The sequence below is a fragment of the Trichomycterus rosablanca genome, chromosome 17, assembly GCF_030014385.1.
Source record: "Trichomycterus rosablanca isolate fTriRos1 chromosome 17, fTriRos1.hap1, whole genome shotgun sequence".
In the NCBI taxonomy this organism is placed as follows: Eukaryota; Metazoa; Chordata; class Actinopteri; order Siluriformes; family Trichomycteridae; genus Trichomycterus; species Trichomycterus rosablanca.
The window spans coordinates 25,698,229-25,724,808 of NC_086004.1; the positions used below are offsets into that span (position 1 = coordinate 25,698,229).

Here is a 26,580-nt window from a genome sequence, read left to right on the forward strand (position 1 = left end):
TAAGTCATTTTTAGTCTTTTTACTTAAGGTACCAATAATTTTGGAGCTGGCTTTATATGCTATTTTGATGTCTTTAAGACACCAGGAAACACATTGAATCATGGTGTTAAAGACTAAGTAGGCACTTGGTGTTTACATTTGATGGTTTCTTGTTAAAAAATCTATACCCTAACCTCTGTATTGTGTACCGATTCCTTCTCAGCTGGTAATCCAGATTAGGACGTTTACTACACCTGCCACCCATCATTCACAATCTTTGTTTTCCTGTGCTCACATAGAAGAGCCTTTTGTGCCAAGCTCTTAAACAATTGCTCTTACCCAGCTAGTGTCCCTTTTGTCAATGTGCTATCATAGGGTCTCTGGAGTGAAATGCCAGATGGCTGACTTGGTCCAAGTGCTTGGCATTTCTCTTGTAACATTTCAGTCACACGTGATAACCTCACCTTCACTTTATTTCCAATGTTACTTTACCATAAAATAAAATCACAGGTCTACAATCTCAGAAACAGAAGTACCAAAATGTACCTTTTTTGTCACTAGGGTGGTACCCTTGTTGGCATATCGTCTGCATGTGCATTTTTTATATGTAGAAGTGTTCCTACACATAACTGAAGGTGTAAAATACCATTTTACCCCTTACAGAGGCATAACTACCAGCAGTGTGTATGGTAATAGGTGGTGAAAATTGCACTGGGGTTCGTAGCATGAACAAGATCATGATAATTGGGTGCTATACTTAGTGATTAGGCCCCTATAATGTTGTGGCACTTATGTAAATGCACACCCATCTGTAATATCTATTCAAACAATTTTTAATGAATTAAAAGTACTTTGGGCCTCTGTTGCCTCACAGCAAGAAGGTCCTGAGCTCGATCCCCAGGGTCCTTTTTGTGCTGAGTTTGCATGTTCTCCCCATATATTGAATATATTGAATTTAAAACTACTAGTGCTAAACTACTTGACGCGTTGATGTTTTGTGTATTTATTATTTATTGGAGCAATTTTACATCTGGATTTTATAAAATACAATTACCACTGTTTTGAGATTAAATTTTGAAAATCTGAATCCAATAATTTAATGTATACACACTCGGCTACTTTATTAGGAACATCTGCTCATGTAATTGTCCAATTAGCCAGTAATGTGGCAGCAAGACAATACACTAGATCATACAGACAGAAGTCAAGAGCTTCTATTTATGGTTATATCAAACCAAAAAAATGTGATCCGTCTGATTGACCGTGGCTTAATTTTGGTGCCTGTGTGTTAGCACTTCAACTTAAACGAGTGGAATTAATTTCAGCATTCTTGTACATTTTCTCCAATCATAGACAATAGCTCTCATATAAGAGGACTGATTGAGTTTGATGGTAAGTTAAATAAGACTTATTAAATATAGTAGGATACTGTTGAAGAATTAGCCATAGGAACTCAAGTTTATATGTTTTTGTTGTCTCAAACAAGTAAACACTTATTTGTTGAAGTATTATTGAAAGAAGCTTCAGCATTGGCTGATGTTTTACATGTCTCTGTGTGTTCATTGGATCTGGTGGAATGTTAGCCAGCTCAGTGTGCTTTTCCAATAATCACCCATGTGGAATCTACAGCTCACACCACTGTCTCAAACATCTTGTTGCAAATCATAGTATATGGATATTTTCTTTGGCAACAGGAGATCAGTCTTAGTATGAAAACTTACTGGAGCTTTGTGTGCTCAAGAGGCACTAATGTTAAAATTGATGTATGGGCGAATCTGTAGCTACAGTCTTAAGAAAAATGACTAGCTAGAACAAGTTCGGCTGGATGAGCGGTTATAATCTTCAACATGCATTAAGTTGAACAATTATCGTGGTTACAGGGCTGCAAAATGGTAATTGCAGCCTTTCTGTTTTAACGTATTTTTAACACTGAATGATTTCTATCTATTAAGTAAAACTTGCTATTACACAAATTACAACCTTAGGTAAAAACACTACACATTTTGTAAACATAATTTCATGTATTGATGCAAGTTATCCAACACCCATATACTCCTTTAATAATAATTGCTCCTTTAACTTTATTGCTTTTAAGTTCAGAATCAAAATCAGAATCAGAATTAGAATCTTTATTATTCACCAAGTACCAGATGTACAAAGAATTTCTCTTGGTGCAGGTGTCAACATACACCGATCAGTCATAACATTAAAACCACCTCCTTGTTTCTACACTCACTGTCCATTTTATCAGCTCCACTTACCATATAGAAGCACTTTGTAGTTCTACAATTACTGACTGTAGTCCATCTCTTTCTCTACATGCTTTGGTCATGCATGGTCAGGACTATCCCAGGAGTTAGGTGGTGGATCATTCTCAGCACTGCAGTGACACTGTCATGGTGGTGGTGTGTTAGTGTGTGTTGTGCTGGTATGAGTGGATCAGACACAGCAGCTCTGCTGGAGTTTTTAAATACCGTGTCCACTCACTGTCCACTCTATTAGACACTCCTACCTAGTTGGTCCACCTTGTAGATGTAAAGTCAGAGACGATCGCTCATCTATTGGTGCTGTTTGAGTCGGTCATCTTCTAGACCTTCATCAGTGGTCACAGGACGTTGCCCACGGGCCGCTGTTGGCTGGATGTTTTTGGTTGGTGGACTATTCTCAGTCCAGCAGTGACAGTGAGGTGTTTAAAAACTCCAGCAGCGCTGCTCTGTCTGATCCACTCATACCAGCACAACACACACTAACACACCACCACCATGTCAGTGTCACTGCAGTGCTGAGAATGATCCACCACCCAAATAATACCTGCTCTGTGGTGGTCCTGTGAGAGTCCTGACCATTGAAGAACAGCATGAAAGGGGGCAAACAAAGCATGCAGATAAACAGATGGACTACAGTCAGTGATTGTAGAATTTCAACGCCAGCTGTAAGTTGCTTTGGGTAAAAGCGTCGGCTAAATGCTGAAATGTAAACACCATGTGGAATCCATGTCGCAAAGAATTGAAGCTGCTCTAAGAGCAAATGAACACTTTTTATTTATGTTAATATCAAGAGTGAGATTCTACATTAGAATGTTAAAAATGTGAGAATGAAACTGTACAATGAAGCAGAAGAAACTGGTATGTGTGTGTGTGTGTGTGTGCGTGCGCGCGCGCGCGCTAGCTTCACTTTGAACAAAGCTGCAGCGGCAGGCCTCCTCTCCTCTGCTCATTTTCGCCTGGAAGGTCAGCGCTCAGTGTTTGAGTGTCTGAAGCCGTTGGCTGCTCCTGAACCGTTTGGCTTTCTCCACTAGCAAACAGCCCCACAATGCACCTCATTCGCTCTTAAATATGTGTTTTTAACCCGTTTTAGCTTCCACGCCGTTATAAACGGAACCGGACGATTGTTTGGGAATTTATCTCGCCGCTGGGCGTCTCGGAGCGGGTTTATAACGCTTTATTAGCGCTCGGGTTTGAAAAATAGCCGAGGAGGAGGAAATTCCACACAGGCAGCACAGCACAGAAAGCTCCTCTGTGTCGCTCCGTTTATTCAAGTAAGTGCTCATTTCTTACATTCTGTTCTCGGTACGGGTACCAGGACGTGTACTGTGTGTTTTACAGTGATTCAGTGTTATTTATAACGATATATGAGGGTTCATTTCTTAAATAGGGTAATTCTTAGCTAGGTTATACGGCTGTGTGGGGGATGGGCCCTCACTGAGTGTGTGTGTGCGCGCGCTCACAGTGTGCGTGGTTGTGAGTGTGTGTGTGTGTGTGTGTGTGTGTGTGTGTGTGCGCGAGCCAGTTTGCTTGTGTGTGTGTGTGTGTGTAAATAAAGTGTGTATTCTGTAATAAACATTATATAAACGTAATATAAGTCTTATTATATTATTATCTTGTCATTTATTGTTATTATTAGTGTAATTATCAGACCTAGCACTTTAACCTAATTTACACTATAGCATTAATAATGCATTTTATCTATTTATCAATACACTGCATTAAATTCAACACTCATTAAAAGTCCATTTGATTATTTCTATGTGATTTTATGGCATGGAGTGGGGGAGGGGTTGGCAGGAGGCAGTGCCCCTGTGTTGACAAGCTTGTACCCCCTGTGGCTCATCCTAAATATACACTGTTTAATACCCATTTGTTTTTATGTGTGGTATGAAGGTAATACTTCATGTTGGTCTTTTTGGGGCTCAGTAGTATCCAAGAACATCATGTCCTTTTAATGACAAACTTCATTCTGGAATTGTTTATGTGATTTACAACATGTTCTTCAGTCTAACACGTGGTTGTGAATGGTTATGTACGTTTGGATGCAGTGGTTATGAACCTTATTAAGTAATCAGTTTTGTAATGAATATAAATATAGAAGTTGGGAGAGTTACCCTGGGGTAAGCCTGTAAGGTGAAATAGTTAGTTACTACCAAGTAAAATCATCTTAGACTGCTAACCACGTCTAGTTAAAATGTTCTTAAAATGTAAATGTTGCTTTGCGTGTTTACATATTACAATTCACTTTAATAAAGTAAGCTTTTTAATAACACTTTTGGAGTTTGTCACGTGGTTACTCCTTGGTGGTGGACTACTTTGACAGTGGTACTACAGGTGGTCTGGACTTCTCGGATTTTAACAAGGACAGCGTTACGTGTAGTTTGTAGCCATAAAACTTCCAGATATGTCCTGGCTAAATGACTAAACACAACACCACTACATGGTTGACAAAAATAGTTTTTTTTTTTAAATATAAGCTTATTGGATTTAAAAATAGTGATGCTATTACCAGGCTACCGAAGAGGAAAGCGCTGCTTTGTTAAACAAATCCTAGCATCCAAAGAAATGATTGTCTTTGTTTATTTATTCAGGCTATAATGCAAAGAGTGTGCAGTGTCTTTACTCATAGTTAACATTTATCAGAAACTAAGAGGACTGAATTAATCCCAGCCATTGCCTGATTCAGATCATATATCAGCTTGACTGAATGTAAAGTGCTTAGTATGAAAATAAAAGTAGATAGATAGATAGATACTTTATTGATCCCGAAGGAAATTAAAGCCCCAGTAGCGTTATTCAACAGATAATTAACAGTACAGTACAAAACGAAAGCAAACAGATAAACTTGAACTGACTGGTTCTTGTACTTGACATAAAATGGATAACTGGTAAGTGTAATGACTATGCATGAGGTAAAGTTTCAGTATAAAGATTGAATAGTAATAAAATTATTACATAGTGAAGTGACATGTGACATATTGCACAATGAGTTGGGCCAATATAGCCATATACATACACATAAATACACATATACGTACATATATACACATATTCACGTATGCAAATACATATCCATGTACACACATGGCTACACATAACCACACCAGCATGTCCTTTGTAGCATACTATGTGCACATTGGCCGCTATCTTGTGTGGTACGCCACGTCCTTGAGTTCCTATTAATACAGCCACAGTAATGAGTTGATATTTAACAATAAGTGACACTAATCTGTGCTGTCTAGCTACATGGTCAACTAATCGCCAAATTACAAAGTTCTTGGTTTAAAAACAGCAATACTGTGACATCACTACAGGAAACCAGCTTTACTTCACGTAGCCGCGTTGCAGGCCGGTCCCACCAAAATCTCACTTATTGACTACTAGACTTCATGATCATAAAGAGTCAAGAATTCTAATAATCTGGATTTTACAACAGTATTTAGGTTATTGAGCACTTATACACTGATAATCTTGTTTTGTTTATGTTTTTACAACTATCTGTGCTATGAAACATGAAACTAGAGCTGCCTTACAAACATCATGTGCTTCATTGTATGTAAAAATAGTCAACAAAGAATCTGTGGTGTCAACTTTTATTAATGCAAAGAAAGGATCGGCAGGGGGGCTCGGTGGGTAGCACAGTCGCCTCACAGCAAGAAGGTCCTGGGTTCGATCCCCGGGTGGGGCGGTCCGGGTCCTTTCTGTGCGGAGTTTGCGTGTTCTCCCCGTGTCCGTGTGGGTTTCCTCCGGGTGCTCCGGTGTCCTCCCACAGACCAAAGACGTGCAAGTGAGGCGAATTGGAGACACTAAATTGTCCAAGACTGTGTTCAGTATAACCTTGTGAACTGAGTAACTACCGTTCCTGTAATGAATGTTACCAAAAGTGTAAAACATGACGTTAAAATCCTAATAAACAAACAAAGAAAGGATAGATTGTAATAATATGTTTAATTTGCAACCACAGAAACAACTAAATAAATACATGAAGCAATCTGTAACCACAAATCCATTACCCCAAGTAGGCTCATAAATTGAAATTAGGTTTGTTAATTTTAGCCTTGGTTATTGTACGTAATAATGCAATAGTTTGCCTTTTAATAGTAAGGTAGCATTGCAACACTTGTAGCATGTAACACTTCTGACACCATGTTGACTTCTATCAGACTTCTATTGAGTTGTTTATATGTTCTGTTAAATGGAAACGTAGTAGTTGTAGCCTGATTGAATGGAGAACATGGAGTCATATCCACATGATTGAAATATATCTGTGAACTGTTTGCACAGCGTGTGTGGGGGAGGAGAGAGTAGCTCAAGCAAAGCTACGTCTCTGACTGGTGTTAATGCCACCAGATAAAATCAACACGGCCGTCTTTCTCTCCTGTTATTCTCTGGGTCATATTTAGGGAGCGATATGTGCTGGGGTTTCCTGGTGTATTTCGTGCCTCGTTTGTGTTTGTACAGGTAGTCGAGGTGTTTGGTGATGGGGGAGGGGAAGTGTAAAATAAGGCTGCTGTGTCGCTGGCCTTTTCTCAAATGTAGTTTCTAAATGTGCTTTTTGTTTGAATGTAACTAGGTTAACATACGAGTAAACCTGCAAGGCTGCTGAATCCAGAGCTGTCGTTGACCTTATATGTGCCGTTTCATAACACAACATTTTCCCGCCTTTGTAAACATACAAGACTCGACAGGATGTGAAGACAATAATATAGTGATTGTGGTTTGGACATCGTAGCTGTAGAGTTCATTTTCTTTTTCCGTTTTTTTTTGGTGGTGCTTTGTTTCAAGTCCTCGCCTTTCTGTGCTCACTCGGAGAGAGTGGCACAGTTATGTAACTGGTGCTTGAAAGATTGATGCAAACTGTGGGGGAAGGGAAGGATACAATCTCTGAGCCATGCTTTCTCCTCTAAGCAGAGAGATAATTGTCAAGTGGGTTTGATTTTTTTTATTTAAAGAAATCATTTTTAAAGAGCCTTAAGGTTGTGAGATAAGATAAGATAACCAGATGGTCAAACCTGGATACAAAATTGTTTCTTTGCTATCTAACGTGGATTTTATTGTGTTGTCTAGTACGTATGTATTGTCTTTCAACTGCATCAGATAATATGACTTTTGAAGTGATTAGATTGTACGATTAAAACTTATCATAGAATGGTAATCACAGAGTCACTCATCATTGTTTTGGTGTTCTCTCTGGATATAACGTTCATGTGACAATGTCACACATTTCTTTTTTTTTTTTCTGTTTTATTTATGCATTTTCTCCCATTTCCTCCCAATTTAGTGTAGTCAGTTTTGTCTTCCACTGCTGGGGGATCCCTGATTGCAGTCGAGGAGGGTATATTGCTGCTCACGCCTCCTCAGACCCGCGCGCAGCCCTTTGCGGAACCCCTTTTCTGCACAGGCGCCTCTCTATCTGCTAATCAGGGTCCTTACACAGCGTTTGAAGACCCCACCCTCATAGTCCGGGCATCCCGCCTCCTAGCAGAACCGTGTCCGCTTGCCGATTGGTGGCAACGCCGAGTTTCGAATCGAGGAGTTCAGAATCTTGGCGCTGGTGTGGTAGTGGAATATCCTGCTGCGTCACCTGGGCGCCCGTTTCTTGATTGATCAATCCAATATCAGTATTTTGTGTATATCTGCATCAGTTTACCTTTATGTAAACCGTGTAATTAAACTGTAACCAAACTGTCCAAGATTTTGCTTGGAATATAGAGTGCTCATGTCTATATGGGCAGAGGAAGCTTAGTGGTTAGGGTACTGGACTAGCGATTAGCAGGTTGCTAGTTCAAGCCCCTTCAAATCCATATTAGCACTGTTGGGCCCCTGAGCCAGCATAAATCCTCAATGCATTGGATTGTCACAGATATAAGTTGGTTTAGATAAAAGCGGTTGAAACTATTGTTTTGATATGTCATGTGATCAAAGTAGTGCCATTGTAGCCTCCAGCAACAGTATTTTTCTACAGTATTAACAGAGTGCAATGTGGATGGCTAAGAGGCATTTTAAATCCCACTAATCATTATATCTGAGATAGCTACTTACAAGATTATGCTATAATGAAGATTGTAATGGTTTCCTTTTACTCTATGTATGTCTTTGAGCTAGGTGGCTAAGCCTTACAGAGTTTATGTAAACGTTTGTATAGAAGTTGTGTTTTAAGATTCAGCAACATTTGTATTTCCATTTGTTATACAACCCAAGTCCTGGCTAGTATTGGTATTATTTTATGAATTTGTGGTTGCATCTTTATGGATATGACTGTTCATACGCATCTGATTTTTCTCATTTTTGAGTTCAGACTGAAGCCTTTCTTACATATGTATGTTTACCTGGTTATTAAGCAACAATCTACCAGGTAGGCAGCCCAGTGAAACTGCAGAGCGGGTAAAATCTAGTAACATTGCTAGGTAAATACTAGGTACAGTATTGTTGCAGCAGAGAGTCTGTTATTACTATAACACAGAACCAACAGGGTGTATGCACATAACATGTATATACCTGTTACGTGTAGGCAGAAACACTTTCCACTTTCACTGATTGGTCCTTTTTAATGTCCTTAATTCATTGTTTTAAACTGCCGTGTCAGGTTATAGAGAGACTACAGGCAGCACTTCTCAACGTGTCTTAAAAAAGTATATGTCTCTTTTGTAATGACACTGTTATTTTACAACATGCCAGTTTATACAGGCGGTTTATTAATTGGTTTTCTCCAACTTGTTTTATCCACGCTAAAAAGACATTGTTATATTCATCACTTCTGAAACAAAGCATATACTCTATACAATTCAGTTGGCATGTTTATTAAGAATGGAAAAATCCCTTTGGTAATATCTTACTCTTGTACCTTGTCATGTAAAACTAATTCCAAACAAAAGATATTACTACAAATTAGAATTCAGAATCATTTGTGTACATCAGCTGTCAATTATTTTGATGAAGTGGCTGTTAGGTGTTATTTTAAATCTGTTAGCCCTCTTATGTGTAAAAGTCAGTTAAACAAATGTGAAGAAGGGTGGCACAGTCGCTAAGTGGGTAGCACTTTTGCCTCACAGGAAGGTCATGGGTTCGATCCCCAGGTGGGGCGGTCCGGGTCCTTTCTGTGTGGAGTTTGCAAGTTCTCCCCATGTCTGCGTGAGTTTCCTTCGGGTGCTCCTGTTTCCTTCCACAGTCCAAAGACATGCAAGTAAGGTGAATTGGAAATACAAAATTGTCCATGACTGTGTTTGATATAACCTTGTGAACTGATGAATCTTGTGTAACGAGTAACTACCATGTCTGTCATGAATGTAACTAAAGTGTGTAAAACAAATCCTAATAAACAAACAAATGTTAAGATCATTATTTTTGAGGATCATTATGTATCATCATAAGCTTTGTAAAACAGGCCTAAGATTTCTTTTTTTTTTATTTCTTAGTCAAATAAAATCTATTCGAGGCTAAAACATTGTAGAATGAGATTTTCCTGGCTAGCCAATAATATTTCCATTATCCTATTTGCTGAGGTTAATTTGTCATAGTTGCCTTTTTGAAGTAAAGATGTGATTGTATACCTTTTTTAAGATGTCATTGGAAATGCACAGTTGTCAATAACAGCCTCTAGCTGAAGGCTATGTTTTGTTTTCAGGTGATTAACAATAGCCTGCTAATGGTGGACTTAATTGGTAACACAAGCTGCTGGATAAGTTTGCAGAGCATCGAGGGAAACGGCATATTTTGAAAATGCTGATACTATTATTTTCAGAATTGGAAACAAAGTAAAAAAAAAAGCTATACTGTATGATAGTTAAATAGTACAATAGTAGTATGTTGGTATTTATTTAAGCTCCTCTAAGTTTTTAGATCAAGTGATCAGTGTTGAAGATAGATCTTTTTTCTGGTACTGATTGGGAGAAATTGAAGTCTGTACGTTGTACATTATGTTAGGTTTATTGCGAGTCAGTGAGGTTAAATTTGGTAAAACTGAATTATCCGAGCGTGTTCGCACAGTCCACGTGCGCTTTCACATATATCAAATTATTACCTAATATCATTGGACAGCTCATCGGTTTCTTTTTTCACCCCACAGCCTGCATACTGAAATTACCTTCTATCAACAAAATAAATTGGTTATATATGATTAATATTTATCAAGTCTAAATTGTTGTTAGAGTAATGAAAATTACAAGGTTTGTAACAGCACACGGTCGGTAGTGTTCAGGTTCAAGTATCTAGAGCTGGTGGTCTAATGATTACTAATGGCTCAAAACGTATGAGTATTTTTACTACGATTTAGGAAATCTATTTCATTAACATGTTTAATAATCTGCTCGTACACTCACCGACACTCTGGTGCGTAGGTAGTACAAGACCTTTGAACCTGAAATTATGGTAGCTTTGTGTCCTCACGTAGGGTTCAGCTGTGTAATCACTCACCAAGTTTATTTAACAGAAGTCTTGGGTTGATTGTGGAGGGTGAAAATGTCATGATGTTTAAAGTTTGTTATAAAAATAAGTTCTTTATCTATTTACACTTATTACTTTACCCTGATCAGGGTTGTGGTGATACACTACCATCCAGAAACACTGGGTGCTGGGCAGAAATACATTTTTGAGAAAGTGCCAGTCTGTGCAAGGTGACACAATTACACATTCATTTACTTACATCAAGAAGACATTGAAAGCAGTCAATCCACCTTCAGCATGTTTCTCAATGTAAACCCCAACACGCAGCATAAAGCGGTTCTGGACTAGTAATCGGAGGGATGTTGTTTTGATCCCCAGTACAGCTACATTGCAAACAGCTACTGTCTGGCCCCTAAGCAAGGCCCTTAACCCTAAATGTTGGGTCTGCTAAATAACGTACATGTACAGAATAACTCCTTTCGGACAGAGATGCACTAATTAAAACTTGAGTGGCAATGTGCGGTCCCAATACAGTCATTCAATTTGAGACAGTTGGTGCAGATGGTTGGGTAATATTTAGTTTGATTGGCCTGCTGTACTTTTCTGCAGTATGAATGCTGTATTGTGTGCATGCTCATATGCAGTTTGTGTAAAATCTGGCATTCAGAGTTTGTTACTGCAAGTAATGGCTCGTGAAGTGTGGATTGCAGTTTTGTTTTGTACTGGAATTTATTTCTATAAAGCCTGCTTAATTATTTATCCAGGCAATTAAAACATGCCCTCACCCACTAACCATACCTCTCCTATTACACAACATCCACTGATCCGAGAGTCTTATGAGAATCCACACTAGCTAAGTTCAATTCAAAAAGTTCAACTCCTCTCAGGCCAACAAAGCTTAGGAGTTCCCCTCCTCCACCTGTTATGTAAATATTTAAGTGGTGGTGTGTGTGACTCAAGGGTCAAGTTCATTGTGAGGAAATGCTCTGGTGTAGAGAGAATGAAAGGCCACTACTTTAAAATTTCTGTGTTTAAGTCTGTCCCAATGACACCTTGAGATAAATTAGGATGCATTTTAGATTCTCTGTAATAAGAGTCCTAGGAGGAAAATACTAATGACAATTTTTGTAGAACATTCCACTCTAAAACAATAAGTATGGGCATGTCTGTTCCCCTTTGTGTCCATAACGACATTCACTGTTCTCACTAGGCTTTCAACAAGAATTTGAAATGTGCCTGTGGGAACTTTCACACACATTCAGTGAAATGATCATTAGTTGGTGAACAGGCCTGTCTTGCAATCTACATTCATTACATTCATTTACATTCTCGGCATTTAGCAGACGCTTTTATCCAAAGCATCTTACAGTACTGTGACCGTATACTGTCTAAGCAATTGAGGGTTAAGGGCCTTGCTCAAGGGCCCAGCAGTGGTAACCTGGCAGTGGTGGGGCTTAAACCAACAACCTTTCGATTACTAGTCCAGTACCTTAACCACTAGGCTACAACTGCCAATCTATGTTCTAATTCTTCTCAAAGAGTTTAAGGCCACTCAAGTTTATCCACAGCAAACTCATCAGGTCATATATATCTATAAACCTTACTCTGTGCCAAGTCATGCTGGGAAAAATAAGCCTTTTCCAAACAGTTGCAACAAGGTTATAAGTAGAGATGGAACGATCGATCGGCTATAAATCGATATCGGCCGATTTTTAATCAAAATACGCTATCGGCGATCGGCGATATTTCACAAATGTAGCTGATCCGATCGTGTGATATATAAAGACTAGAGATGGACCGATCGTGGTTTTTGGCACCGATTCCGATCTCCGATCTCCTTTCAGGGACATCGGCCGATAGCCGATTCCGATCGGGAAGGGGGGGGGGGGGGGGGTAATAAAAATAAATAAGCTTAAAAAGAGCCTCACAGTGAAGATAAACCGGAGCAGCGCGCGTGTGTGTGTGTGTGCCTTTAGAAGATACGCTTTGTTCACAGTATCGCTATAAGTGATTCATTGATTCACGAGTCGATTCATTTTTCACGAAGCGTAAGTTTCTCTTCTCGGTTATCTCTCCGTGTTTACTGTTATTAATTAAATGTCGTGGTTTTAAATAAACACCAGCTAGTACAGAACATTCTGTGTGACTCTCTTACATTAAAAAGCTTCATTAAACTGCTATTACCACAGATCTGTAACCGAGTCAGACTCGTTCCGTCTAAGGAGCTAAAAGTTCAGCAGATGATCCTGAACTAACGAATTTGGTAATGAATAAACTTTTGCCTCGGATTGGCTCTGTAACGTTTTCTGTTCTCATCTACATCACAAGTAAGAACCGCTTACGATTTACCAAAGTGAACCAGGAGTTTATATAACGTGCTGATAGAATCGACTCAGATGTGACCGGGTTGAATTATCTTTTTAAAGTAAATATTACAATCAGCAAAATTACATCGTATGTATGATGCACAACGTTAAGGATGTTATTTTAGGTCATGAAGAGCTTTCACTGTGGTTTCTGTACGATTGTTGATGAATGGTGATCTGATGGTTGGCGCTTCGTAGCTCAAAGTCTGGATCAATCCACTGAGCTGTTAACTTAACATGGTCTTTATATATCACACGATCGGATCGGCTACTCTTAGGAAATATCGGCCGATCGCCGATAGCATATTTTGATTAAAAATCGGCCGATACCGATTCATAGCCGATCGATCGTCCCATCTCTAATAAAGACCATGTTAAGTTAACAGCTCAGTGGATTGATCCAGACTTTGAGCTACAAAGCACCAACCGTCACATCACCATTCATCAACCATCGTACAGAAACCATCGTGAAAGCTCTTCACGACCTAAAATAACATAATTAACGTTGTGCATCATACATAGTTCAGGATCATCTGCTCTGACTGACAGAAAACTTTTAGCTCCAGAGACGGAACGAGTCTGACTCGGTTACAGATCTGTGGTAATAGCAGTTTAATGAAGCTTTTTAATGTAAGAGAGTCACACAAAATGTTCTGTAGTAGCTGGTGTTTATTTAAAACCACGACATTACTGTTATTAATTAAACACAGAGCGATAACTGAGAAAAGAAACTTACGCTTCACATAAAATGAATCGACTCATGAATCACTTATATCGATACTGTGAACAGAGCGTCTCTCTTAAAGGCGCACACACGTCAATGCTTCGGTCACCGGTTTATCTTCACTGTTCGTCCTATTTTGACTGAACTGTATAACATCTAATGTGTGTGGTCAGTTAGACTGATGAGATATGTCTCCCGTTGGTGAAAAATGAATTGCTTTAGTTTTAGAAGTAAAAAAATCTCGCAATGCCGCCACACCCCCTCGCACCCACTCGCGCCCCACAGGTTGACCCCCCCCACCCCCGATCGGCATCGGCTATCGGCCGATCGCTCTGAAAAGAAATCGGAGATCGAAATCGGCTTCAAAAACCCTGATCGGTACATCTCTAGTTATAAGCATATTTATTTTTATTTATATACTTATATACTTGCTGTCAAAAAGTGTGGCTAAATTTCCTAAAGTGGTTGAAGTGGTTGTCCACATTTTGAGTTTTTAATCTGAGGTTTTGTACGCAATTATATAATTCAAATGATAAATGCTGAAACTATTGCGCATTAAAATAAAAAATGGAAGCTGTTTTGGGTCAGTATGGAGTCTCACTGCATGTTAAATTCCACAAGCGGATCTGTTAATGTGGCATCATTCAGTATCCAAGGTAAAACTTTGTCATTTTATTACAACTGCACTAATGTCAGGAAAAGCATTAATATACCAACTAGATCATAATTATGATTGGCATGTTTCGTAATGTTGTATTGACTTCTACATTCTGAATGTTGAACTGGTTCTGCTCACAGTGTGCATGTTTATCTGACTGGTCTACATTACGGCAGTGTTCATTATGTTGTTCTGGTCTTTTTTTGTAATGAAATGAAGCATGAAGACTTGATGATGTGTTTCATACTTTGATCAGATGCTATAAGCTTGTCGGTTATCGGTTAACTGTCGACAAATGACATTCAGTCAAGGTTGATTAGAAATTGGGCAGATTTGCATCCCTAGTACACACCATATAACTTCTGAAAGCTCAGTCTTTTCCTGCTTTTACCACATCAAGGTCTTTTTTTTAAAACCAGGGTTCATGTTATGCTTAAAAATCTAATTTTTGTGTACCAGTTTCCAAAATATGTTCCATCTTAATTTAGTGAACCATTTAAGATGGCACTATGCAAGATTATATTCAGCCAAGTATTTGTGTTACTGTTGCTGTATCTGCTGCTGTTCTACCTTTTAATTAAATTGCATTAGTCGTGCCAGTAGGTTTAAACCTAAATATTAGGCTGCTAAATCCTCACACTACACAAGCATTCATTACAGGTGACTGAAGTGCAAGTTCTGGAAGGCATGCACTCTGATTTACACAAACTTAAGTACAGGGTCCTTGTAAAACGAGAGCCGCAGACTCATCTGCAGATCACATGTTTTCTCTGACGTGCACGTAATTGCTGATGACTTCTTTTCACCTGCCTGAATCCACCAAATGCAGTTTGAACTTGAGATCTCATCACTGGTATTAGCACATTAGTCAGCTGTCACCCGAGTGCCTGCGGGCGGCACGGTGGCTAAGTGAGTAGCACCGTCGCCTCACAGCAAGAAGGTCCTGGGTTCGATCCCCAGGTGGGGCGGTCCGGGTCCTTTCTGTGTGGAGTTTGCATGTGCTCTGCATGGGTTTCCTCCGGGTGCTCCGGTTTCCTCCCACAGTCCAAAGACATGCATGTGAGGTAAAATGGAGACACTAAATTGTTCATGACTGTGTTTGATATAATCTTGTGAACTGATGAATCTTGTGTAACGAGTAACTACCGTTTCTGTCATGAATGTAACCAAAGTGTAAAACACAATGACATTAAACTCCAAATAAATAAATAAACAAACAAACAAACCTGAGTGTCTGCTGAAAGAGAATTATTTAATGAGAATAATTTAAAATGTTAAATTGTATTGTTTGTTTTAGGGATGCAAATTTTGCCAGTTTTTTTCTAACCAGTAACCGGCAGTATAAGTCGTATTTTATTTAACCGATAATAGATAACCTTATAGTCTCATTACAATATAACACATCAATGAATTTTAAATCAGGAAGACGCGTATCAGTTTAAATCAAGTCAGCTGATGCAATTGAATTCAAATGGCTTATGTTTAGAGATGGGACGATCGGGGTCTCCTTTCAGGGACATCGGCCAATAGCCGATTGCGATCGGGGGGGGGGGGGGGGTTTGTGTGTGGTTAGCAGTAAATAAAATAAATAAACTTAAAAAGAGCCTCACAGTGAAGATAAACCGGAGCAGCGTGTGTGTGTGTGTGCCTTTAGAAGAGACGCTTTGTTCACAGTATCGCTATAAGTGATTCATTGATTCACGAGTCATTTTTCACGAAGCATAAGTTTCTCTTCTCAGTTATCTCTCCGTGTTTACTGTTATGAATTAAATGTCGTGGTTTTAAATAAACACCAGCTACTACAGAACATTCTGTGTGACTCTCTTACATTAAAAAGCTTCATTAAAAAGCTTAATTAAACTGCTATTACCACAGATCTGTAACCGACCGTCAGACTCGTTCCGTCTAAGGAGCTAAAAGTTCAGCAGATGATCCTGAACTAACGAATTTGGTAATGAATAAACTTTTGCCTCTGATTGGCTCTGTAACGTCTTCTGTTCTCATCTACATCACAAGTAAGAACCGCTTACGATTTACCAAAGTGAACCAGGAGTTTATATAACGTGCTGATAGAATCGACTCAGATGTGACCGGGTTGAATTATCTTTTTAAAGTAAATATTACAATCAGCAAAATTACATCGTATGTATGATGCACAACGTTAATGATGTTATTTTAGGTCATGAAGAGCTTTCACGATGGTTTCTGTACGATTGTTGATGAATGGTGATGTGATGGTTGGCGCGTCGTAGCTCAAAGTCTTTATCAATCCACTGAGCTGTTAACTTAACGTGATCTTTATATATCACACGATCGGATCGGCTACTTTTAGGAAATATCGCCGATCGCCGATAGCATATATTGATTAAAAATCGGCCGATACCGATTCATAGCCGATCGATCGTCCCATCTCTACTTATGTTTCATTTAACCCATAATAGACAACCTTGTAGTCTCACTGCAATATACCACATCAGTGAATTTAAAATCAACAAGCCATATTTATAATAACTTTAAATCGAGTCAGCTGTTGAAATTGAATTCAAATGGCTTAACCAGCATCATTATTGTTGGCATAATTGGCCAAAAACAGTGGAAATGTAAAATTGTAATGACTGAATTGGCCAAATAGTAGAATGGGTGCTGAACAACAGTGTGGTTTGTTAAAACATTGCTGTGGTCGTACCTTCCTGGATACTGTATAACAAGTTTTGTATGTTTATACTTTGTTTTTACTCGATGTGGGTTTTCTGTTTTAAAACATGCAAAAGGTGGGTTAGCTATTCTTGGTTGCCTCCTACGTGTAAATGAGTAAATAAATGGTGGTGTGTGTGGTACCCTGGAATGGATTGTCAGAATTAGTCTGTGGTACTTTGAGCTGGACTTGCACTGTAGTGTGTCTGTTTCAACCTGTTCCTTTATAGCACCCTACGACCTTTACCAGCATGTTTAATGAACAGGGCATTTGTGGTTTTAGCCCACAATAAGGACAACCATCCTGTGTACTGGCAGTAACTGGCGAGAACTTCACAGTTTACTTTTAAGTGCTGGAAACTTGTTCACACTGATTTGCTGCTAGCCTACTTGGTATCCTTTGGAAGAAAAATGAACACATAAGGCAAGTGAGAAGTTGGGGTGTGAACGACACTTGTCAGGTGATGACAAGGTCTTCCAAAGTTGGAAAAATTTATACAAACTTAAGTCACAGCTATGATTGGTGGTTTTGTACTGCAAAACAGAACGCTGCTTAGGAATTCTAAAACTAAGTCAGTGTATTTAGTTTGTGTTTAAACTGAACTAAATAAATAGACTTTCTTTACTGAAAACAGTGGTAACTGTAAAGGAGGGGAAATACTAGACAAGTGAACACAGTTCTTAATTTTTTCGTGCTGGAAGCAGGAAAACTGGCAATTATAAGGATCTGAACTGCTTTAACAAAAGCCAAACTGAAATGCTTAGCATCTTATTGCTTATAAAAGTGGTACAAGAAAGGACAACAGGGTGGTCATAGGTACCAAAGGCTCATTGATGCTCATGGTGAGCAATGTTTACCTCAGTCCCCCTGAAAAACTCTACGCCCTCACAGTCATTCAAAAATCCTAATCCCTACGTACACAAGTGAAACGAATCGACCGAATTTACTTTTAAAGATGGAACCTATAATTCAGCCATATTATTAGCCTTAGCAGCTGACATGCTGTTAAGAATTAAACAAATGCATGGTGAGTTAAAACTAGCCTGTCTGGTTTCATTTCACAGAAGAGCTTATATAGCGCAAATTGCTGAATTTAATGCTATAAAATGCTATGAAAAGTTAGTGCTGATATAAAGGTGTCGGAGCACAATGTGCATTACAGCTTGCTGTTTATGGGGCTGCCTAGCGCAGGCTGGTTAAAGTACCCATGCTGACTCCTGTTTATTGCTGAAAGTGCCAACAATGGGCATGTGAGCATCAGAACTGGACCATATCTGACTGAGAAACTGCATTAGGGATGGGAAGTATCATAGTCTCCATACGTGTTACTGCTCTCTGTGTGACCCCATTTCTGGCAGGTTAAAAAAAGTGGTTGGTCAGTCTGCTGCTCTCGGTCTAAACGAGTTCAAAACAAGCGTCACATGTTGCAAATGATTTCAAATGACCCTGTTAATCTAGAGCAGGGGTCCTCAAACTTTTTAACTTAAGGGCCGGATTACTGTTCTTCAGTGTTTCGGGGGGCCGGACCGCAGATGAAATAGTAAACACACCCCAAAAAAAGCTATTTACTATGTATACTGGATGTATTGTCTGCTGTGTATAACTGTAGTATAATTTTACTTCATAATGATAATGCAGACATTTTATTTATTTTAATCATTTCCATTATCCCAACTCATACAGTGTTTCCCCAAAAATCAGTGTGAACTGTGAGTCTGCTTTTGCCTGACGAGACAGTAAGCATCAAGTTCCATATTTGTTACTGCCAGTCATAGTGAGTGAGTCTGAATCTAGTTGGAGATTTAAGGTGTTTAAACTTCGATAAAGTCTGCTCACAGGTACAGTGGTACTTCGGTATACGTCCTTAATCCGTTCCAGATCCTTGGATTCATACCAAACGGGACGTATACCAAACGAATTCTTCCCATTAGAAATAAAGAGAAAATGATTAATCCGTTCCCATGAAAAAAAATCCTATTGTTATTGGCATATTATACGTTGATGGGGTTGTATAAAATAATGTATAAAACGGATAGTTCCGGTCCTAAAATCTGATTGGCTGAGCCGCCTTCGAAGCCGCTGTAAAATCACCGATATAAGCGCACCGGTCACCACCTCACATCATTCCATATTAATACGCCACTGAAAAGAAAAAGTACAAACTTGGTTGAACACTATTTTAAGTCATGTACTATACATGGAAATGTCCAGATTAATATAAACAGTAATCCTAATCATTAAGCGGGTGTTTCGTCCAAGAAAAAGTGTAATAGTTTGCGAATGTTATGTTCGCCCTCATGTTGCCTAGCAACACGGCACACCGTTAACGCTCGTGGCTTTGTCTCGCGAGAGGTAAACAAGAGTAGCGCGCGGTGTCGGGACTCATTTTGACCCATACAAGTTCTAGCACGCGAGTCGTATTCCAAACAAAGGTCGTATACCAAGTAAAATTGTTCGCGTCCAAACAGGACAATAATTCCTGAATCTGCATGTAGTTAAGAGCATTAGTTTTAATGAAATCAACACAGGACACAACGATTTTCATAATGAAATGCCATTCAACTGCTTTGCAACACAGTGCAGTGGCTGCGGTCAGTCATCTCTCTATTGATACGCACAATCACTCCTCTCGCCGAACCCACCATGCTTGGAGCGCCACCCATTGGATCGCTGCCGTATAATCTACGGAGACTCCAGGTGGCCAATTTTTGTTTTTTCTGTTATTTTTTTTCCGCTATAATACTGTGAGTTTAAAGATGAACAGGGGCCAGACAACATGTATTGCTACTGTGGTTAAAGGGGCCGGTCAGATGAAAGCATCGGGCCGTAGTTTGATGACCCCTGATCTAGAGCATTAATTCTACAATGACTTGTTGGTTACTGTTTACACAGTTAAACAGTCACATCCCCTACATTACCAGTTTATAAACATGGATTTAAACCTACAAATAGATAGTGTATCATAAATCCTAATGATTGTGATTTGTTTTGAGCCATATTAACTATCCTCTGTCTCACATCCTTCCATCATCTAAACTCCACTGAGTGACCAACAACACTGACCATGCTGTTTAACCTAACATAGAGTAGTGTAGCTACTGCAATTGATGTCACATCGTTAACCAAACATGTTCAGGGAACGTGAGAGATTAATTTGTAATGAGAGTGGGGATTTCAATTCGAAACCTTCAAGCTGTGCCACTTGATACAATGCTGGTGTCCAGATGACACCTGCATTAGTAATTTGGTGTTCTCTGGTATTTTTATTTTTATTATGTATGGAACAAAGTAAATTCTTGTTTTCACGTTGCTGATGAATGTATGGTCCACCCTTTATACAGATTATTATGGGCACAGAGGCAGTGTAATGTGGCTGTATAGGTTTGTTTGGACTCTAAACGACTACAGTCTGGCTGATTTTACTGAATGTTTAGGAAAATGTGATAAGAGGAAAAAAAACTGTACTAACTGTGACCAGGCCCCAGACTGGGCTTGGCATCTGAACAAGACAGACGTCTATCGTAATTTGACTGTTACAAAAGAGTATCAGCACAAAACTGTCACCTTAAATGACTTTTGCCTACAGTACTAGATGAGAAGTATTACATTTCTGGCCCTGGGCTTTGGGTTGTCTCTTGCTGTAATATCTTTTGTCGTACCATGTCTACGTATTTTATTTTAAGACTTTTGTTTTGACAGCAATGGGATCATATTAGTTTTTCAGGATGATTCTTCATGTTTAATATTCTGTAAATACCTGCAATTTGGCTCATGATTATTTGTGCATTTGCTTGTCCTGTGTAATCAATCACTTGTATTGGATGCATGGATACATTTAAATAGTAAACGTTTCTATTGACAGACGTCAAACCTTAGTCAAACCGAACAAGTCACACAAGGCTTTAAAAATCTAGAAGTCATGTAAAACAAATGCATCGTGAGTCAAGCATGATTCAGATTGAAACACATGTTGAAATTGAACGTGGATGTGCTTTATTTCATGACTTTCGTGCCCTGCATAAACAGTTCTAGGTTGGATGGGTGGCCACCAGTAATGTTTCCTGAGCCAAAATCTGCTTTTGTTTTTACTTATCATTTACATGTTTACATTTTTATGAAGTGACTAAATCCTTGTCTGAAACATCTTTGTTTATCCTTATGAATACAAATACATGAGTGTATAAATACAAAAACAAACTCAACCAAGGACTTTTGACATGATTGCATCATGTATTAGCTTCACATTTATGCTGCGGATCTCCTGTTTTACCACACCCCAAAGTTTTGATGAGCCTCTTCCCACTGTGTTTTCAAATGTTTGTTTTTGGTTGATAAAAGAGGAACCTGACGTGGGCTTCTGCTATTGCAGTCTAGCTCCCTCAGGGTGTGACCTGTTGTGAGTCTTGAGATTTATTTCTGGTCAGCAGGGTTGTAAGGAGGATTTATCTTTGCCTCTCCACTAGTGTAGCAGTTCTTCTCTGACCTCTTAACAACCTCATGTTTCTGCCTGCAGTTTTTTTCACCAGTCAATGTAGATTTTACAGAATACTGTGAATAAAATGTGAAATATTAGCAGTTTTTACTACACTTAAATCTTCTTGTTTGGCCCCAAAAGCTTTGCCACAGTCAAAGCTACTCAGATCGTAGACTTTCTCTTATCTGATATTTGATGTAAACATTAACTAAGGTTCTTGACCAGTGACAGTTTTTTCTGCATTGCACTGCTGCCACATGACTGACTGAGTGAGTAATTACATGAATGTGCGTGTGTGAGTGGCCAGTGAGTTTATAATATACACTGATCAGCCATAACATTACAACCACCTCCTTGTTGCTACACTCACTGTCCATTTTATCAGCTCCACTTACCATATAGAAGCACTTTGTAGTTCTACAATTACTGACTGTAGTCCATCTGTTTCTCTACATACCTTTTTAGCCTGTATTACCCTGTTCTTCAATGGTCAGGACCCCTACATGACCACCACAGAGCAGGTATTATTTGGGTGTTGGATCGTTCTCAGCACTGCAGTGACACTGACATGGTGGTGGTGTGTTAGTGTGTGTTGTGCTGGTATGAGTGGATCAGACACAGCAGCGCTGCTGGAGCGTTTAAATACCGTGTCCACTCACTGTCCACTCTATTAGACACTCCTACCTAGTTGGTCCACCTTGTAGATGTAAAGTCAGAGACAATCGCTCATCTAGTGCTGCTGTTTGAGTCGGTCATCTTCTAGACCTTCATCAATGGTCACAGGATGCTGCCCACGGGGCGCTGTTGGCTGGATATATTTGGTTGGAGGACTATTCTTAGTTCAGCAGTGACAGTGAGGTGTTTAAAAACTCCATCAGCATTGCTGTGTTTTATCCACTCATACCAGCACAACACACACTAACACACCACCACCATGTCAGTGTCACTGCAGTGCTAAGAATCATCCACCACCTAAATAATACCTGCTCTGTGGTGGTCCTGTGAGAGTCCTGACCCATGAAGAACAGGGTAAAAGCAGGCTAAAAAAAGTATGTTTATGAAACGGATAGTTCCGGTCCTAAAATCTGATTGGCTGAGCCGCGTTCGAAGCCGTTGTAAAATCCCCGATAAACTCACACCTATGACCACCTCACATCATTCCATATTAATACGCCACTGAATAGAAAAAAATAATGCTATTTTCGCCCTCATGTTGCCTAGCAACACTGTTAATCGAACTATTTTGCGTCGCGGAAGAATGCTTTATTGTAAGTTTATACACGATAAATACATTTATGAATTAAACATTGTTAGATTTATTATATTTTATGTTGACCGCCGTTTTATAAAAGCAATAAGCCACTCGAGACCGTGCATTACTGTTATGATTTTAGCACGGGGAAAGAAGTCATCCCCGTGCTAAAATCACAGTAATGCACGGCCTCTCGTGGCTTATTGCTTTAATAGAAACTGATGGACTACAGTCAGTAATCGTAGAACTTCAAAGTGCTTCTATATGGTAAGTGGATAAAATGGACAGTGAGTGTAAAAACAAGGAGGTGTTTTAATGTTATGGCTGATCAGTGTATAAGAATATAAGAATGAACAGGCGTTTCTTATAAAATGGATTGTATCTTATGATTTATCTTAGTATAATTTTTTAACCTCACAAATCCTGGCATTTTAACAGGGACACACACACACACACACACACACACACACACAAACAAATAAATCAACACAGCATCATGTCCTGGATTCCCCCATTTCCCTCATGCACATCAACATGTCTGCATCTCTGAGGCTTAAACAATGGGATTCTGTGAGCGGATTCTGTAAACACATCTATTTTGATCTAATCTTTTTTCATCTGCCAACAACCACCCCAAGCTAATCCAAATGGCCCAGTTTCTCAGTAAACAAAGGATTAATTACAGTGATGTGTGATTTTAGCTTGAAATTCCTCCTATATAATCTGGTATTTGGTGTGTCTAAAAGATCAGGTCAAACCTAGACTGGGGAATTCTGATTGAACAGATTGAACAGAAGGAGAGACAAGTGCAGAATTACTCCTTCATACTACCAGCGTTTTATGTATAATATAAGGTATATCATATGAGGTATATTACGCTGCGAGATCTTGATACACCTTGTTAGTTTGGTTGTTTGCATGAAGGTGTGAAAACCACAACAGATTTAGAATTTGATGAAACATGCAGGTGAATTGGTAACAGGTGAGAAAAACATGGTGGTGGATCCTTCTTTTATACTCAAGGTTCAGTCAGTCATAGCATTTTGAGCCATATCGTAGCATTCGAGGGTTTAAGCGAGAGTTATACAAGGTTATGCTTTTCATATCCTTACATTTCTGTGATGGGTTAAAGGTATGTAACTAAAATACTCCTACTGATTAAATTGTCAGTTTTAAATCCTTGACTTTGAAGAACATGTGCTGTCCATTTAAAGTGGCAGACAATGCATTTTAAAAGTACCTTATTTATGTTGTTGATAATGGTATTACACGGTCTTGAAGAGATTAGGCCGTGGACCTGTGGAATACGTCAACCAAATTTAATTTATCTCGCAAAACAGCCAAATCATGGGGTGAGACAAAATATTAAGGACTAACACTTTCAAATACAAGTAACAAATGTACTTTGATCGGATGTTTTTGTTTCAGCCCAGGGTTGTTTTTCAGCTTCATGACTTGTTAAACAATAATAACAAAGTTAAACTGGGAAATATTAGTAATCTAATTCTGTAGGAACAGGCTGTGCAGTGCCCTTGTATTTCCTACACACTAATCACATGATATGGTGGGCGGCACGGTGGCTAAGTGGGTAGCGCTGTCGCCTCACAGCAAGAAGGTCCTGGGTTCGATCTAGAGATGGGACGATCGGGGTTTTTGGCACCGATTGCGATCTCCGATCTCTTTTCAGGGCAATCGGACGATAGTCGATTTCGATCGCGGGGGATGGGGGGGGGGGTGGATGGGGGGGGCGGTGACATGCAATTTTTAGCGCAAAATCAGCAGTAAATAATAAAGTAACCAAACAATTATTTTTTTCACCCACAGGAGACATATCTTATTAGTCTAACTGACCACACACACACACACACACACACACACACACACACACAGGTTTAATGTTATCCAGTTTAGTCTGAAAAAAACTTAAAAAGAGCCTCACAGTGAAAATAAACCGAAAGCAACAGCGTGTGTGTGTTTCTTTAAAAAAAACGCTTTGTTCACAGTGTCGCTTTAAATGATTCTGATTCAGGAGTCGAATGTGACGCGTAAGTTTCTCTCTCCGTTTTTACTGTTATTAATAAATGCTGTGGTTTTAAATAAACACCAGCTACTACAGAACATTTTGTGTGACTTTCTTACATTAAAAAGCTTCATTAAAAAGCTTAATTAAAAAGCTTAATTAAACCGCTATTACCACAGAGCGGTCACCGAGTCAGACTCGTTCCGTCTGTGGAGCTAAAAGTTCTGATTACCCTAAAAGTTTAGCAGATGATCCTGAACTAACGAATTTGGTAATGAATAAACTTTTGCCTCTGATTGGCTCTGTAACGTCTTCTGTTCTCATCTACATCACAAGTAAGAACCGGTTACGATTTACCAAAGTGAACCAGGAGTTTATATAACGTGCTGATAGAATCGACTCAGATGTGACCGGGTTGAATTATCTTTTTAAAGTAAATATTACAATCAGCAAAATTACATCGTAAGAGCTTTCACGATGGTTTCTGTACGATGGTTGATGAATGGTGATGTGATGGTTGGCGCGTCGTAGCTCAAAGTCTGGATCAATCCACTGAGCTGTTAACTTAACGTGATCTTTATATATCACACGATCGGATCGGCTACTTTTAGGAAATATCGCCGATCGCCGATAGCATATTTTGATTAAAAATCGGCCGATACCGATTCATAGCCGATCGATCGTCCCATCTCTAGTTCGATCCCTAGGTGGGGCGGCCCGGGTCCTTTCTGTGTGGAGTTTGCATGTTCTCCCTGTCTGCTTGGGTTTACTCCAGTCCAAAGTCCAAAGACGTGCAAGTAAGGTTAATTGGAGATATTAAATTATCCATGACTGTGTTTGATATAACCTTGTGAACTGATGAACCTTGTGTGTAATAAGTAACTACTGTTTCTGTCATGAATGTAACCAAAGTGTAAAACATGACGTTAAAATCCTGATAAACAAACAAATCACATGAGATTTGCTTGTAGATTTTTAATTGGTTAAATCTTTTTATTTGTAATGTCTCACAACGTTATCACGTAAACATTAGAGCGTCACGTTGACGGCAATCTTTATTTGTTCCTTTGCTTTCGAAAGTAACGATCAAACGAATGAACCACAGCCACGTGTCATATTGTGTCTAATATAGGAATAAAAATGATTTTATGGACGTACCACTATGCTGTATGTTATATATTGTGTTATATTGCTTGTGATTAGCTACGTGAACGTTAACAAGCAAATTTTGTTTCTGTACATTCACTGATTATTTTTACATTATTTGATGGGATCGTTTCAGCAAAGATTATTGAAACATTAGTCTGACGTCTCGCTCGTACCTTCATATAATGTGCCAGCTGTCTTAACCTGGAAGGCACAAAATGACTACTGGGTACATTTTACTCTCAACTTCCTGTGTAGTGATAAACCGTCTCTTATTACTCGCTGTGCAGTTTATTCCCTTTGAACTGAAGGCTTTAATTCCCGACGGTTTGGAGACTCATTTGAAATGTCCACTTCACAGGGAATTACTGGGGTGATTGGAATGCACCTTATTTGTTTCTGTAATTTAAACAAATGCAGAACTTTCAATGGCTAGTGCCTCTTACTTGAAAGTTTTGGGCTCTCGTGCCAAGAAGGCTGCTTAAAAAGTGTGTTTGGTTAGTTTTGGGACAGAGCACATTTTAAGATGAAAGATGTTATGCTGTTTTACTGTACTGCAAGTGGAGAATGTAATTATTCATGATATAAAAATCAACAGTGTATCTCCTGTTATAAAA

The 26,580-nt window shown here is 39.1% G+C and overlaps 1 protein-coding gene across 1 annotated transcript in view; it reads left to right on the top strand.

The window, feature by feature from the left end:
- The first annotated feature begins 3,255 nt into the window (after positions 1-3,255).
- The window catches only part of tbl1xr1a (TBL1X/Y related 1a), a 58,444-nt gene continuing 35,119 nt past the window's right edge, over positions 3,256-26,580 (top strand). Inside the window, exon 1 of the mRNA XM_063012381.1 lies at positions 3,256-3,517. The gene's annotated coding sequence lies outside the window, so the exon portion shown is untranslated. The remainder of the gene's footprint in view (positions 3,518-26,580) is intronic.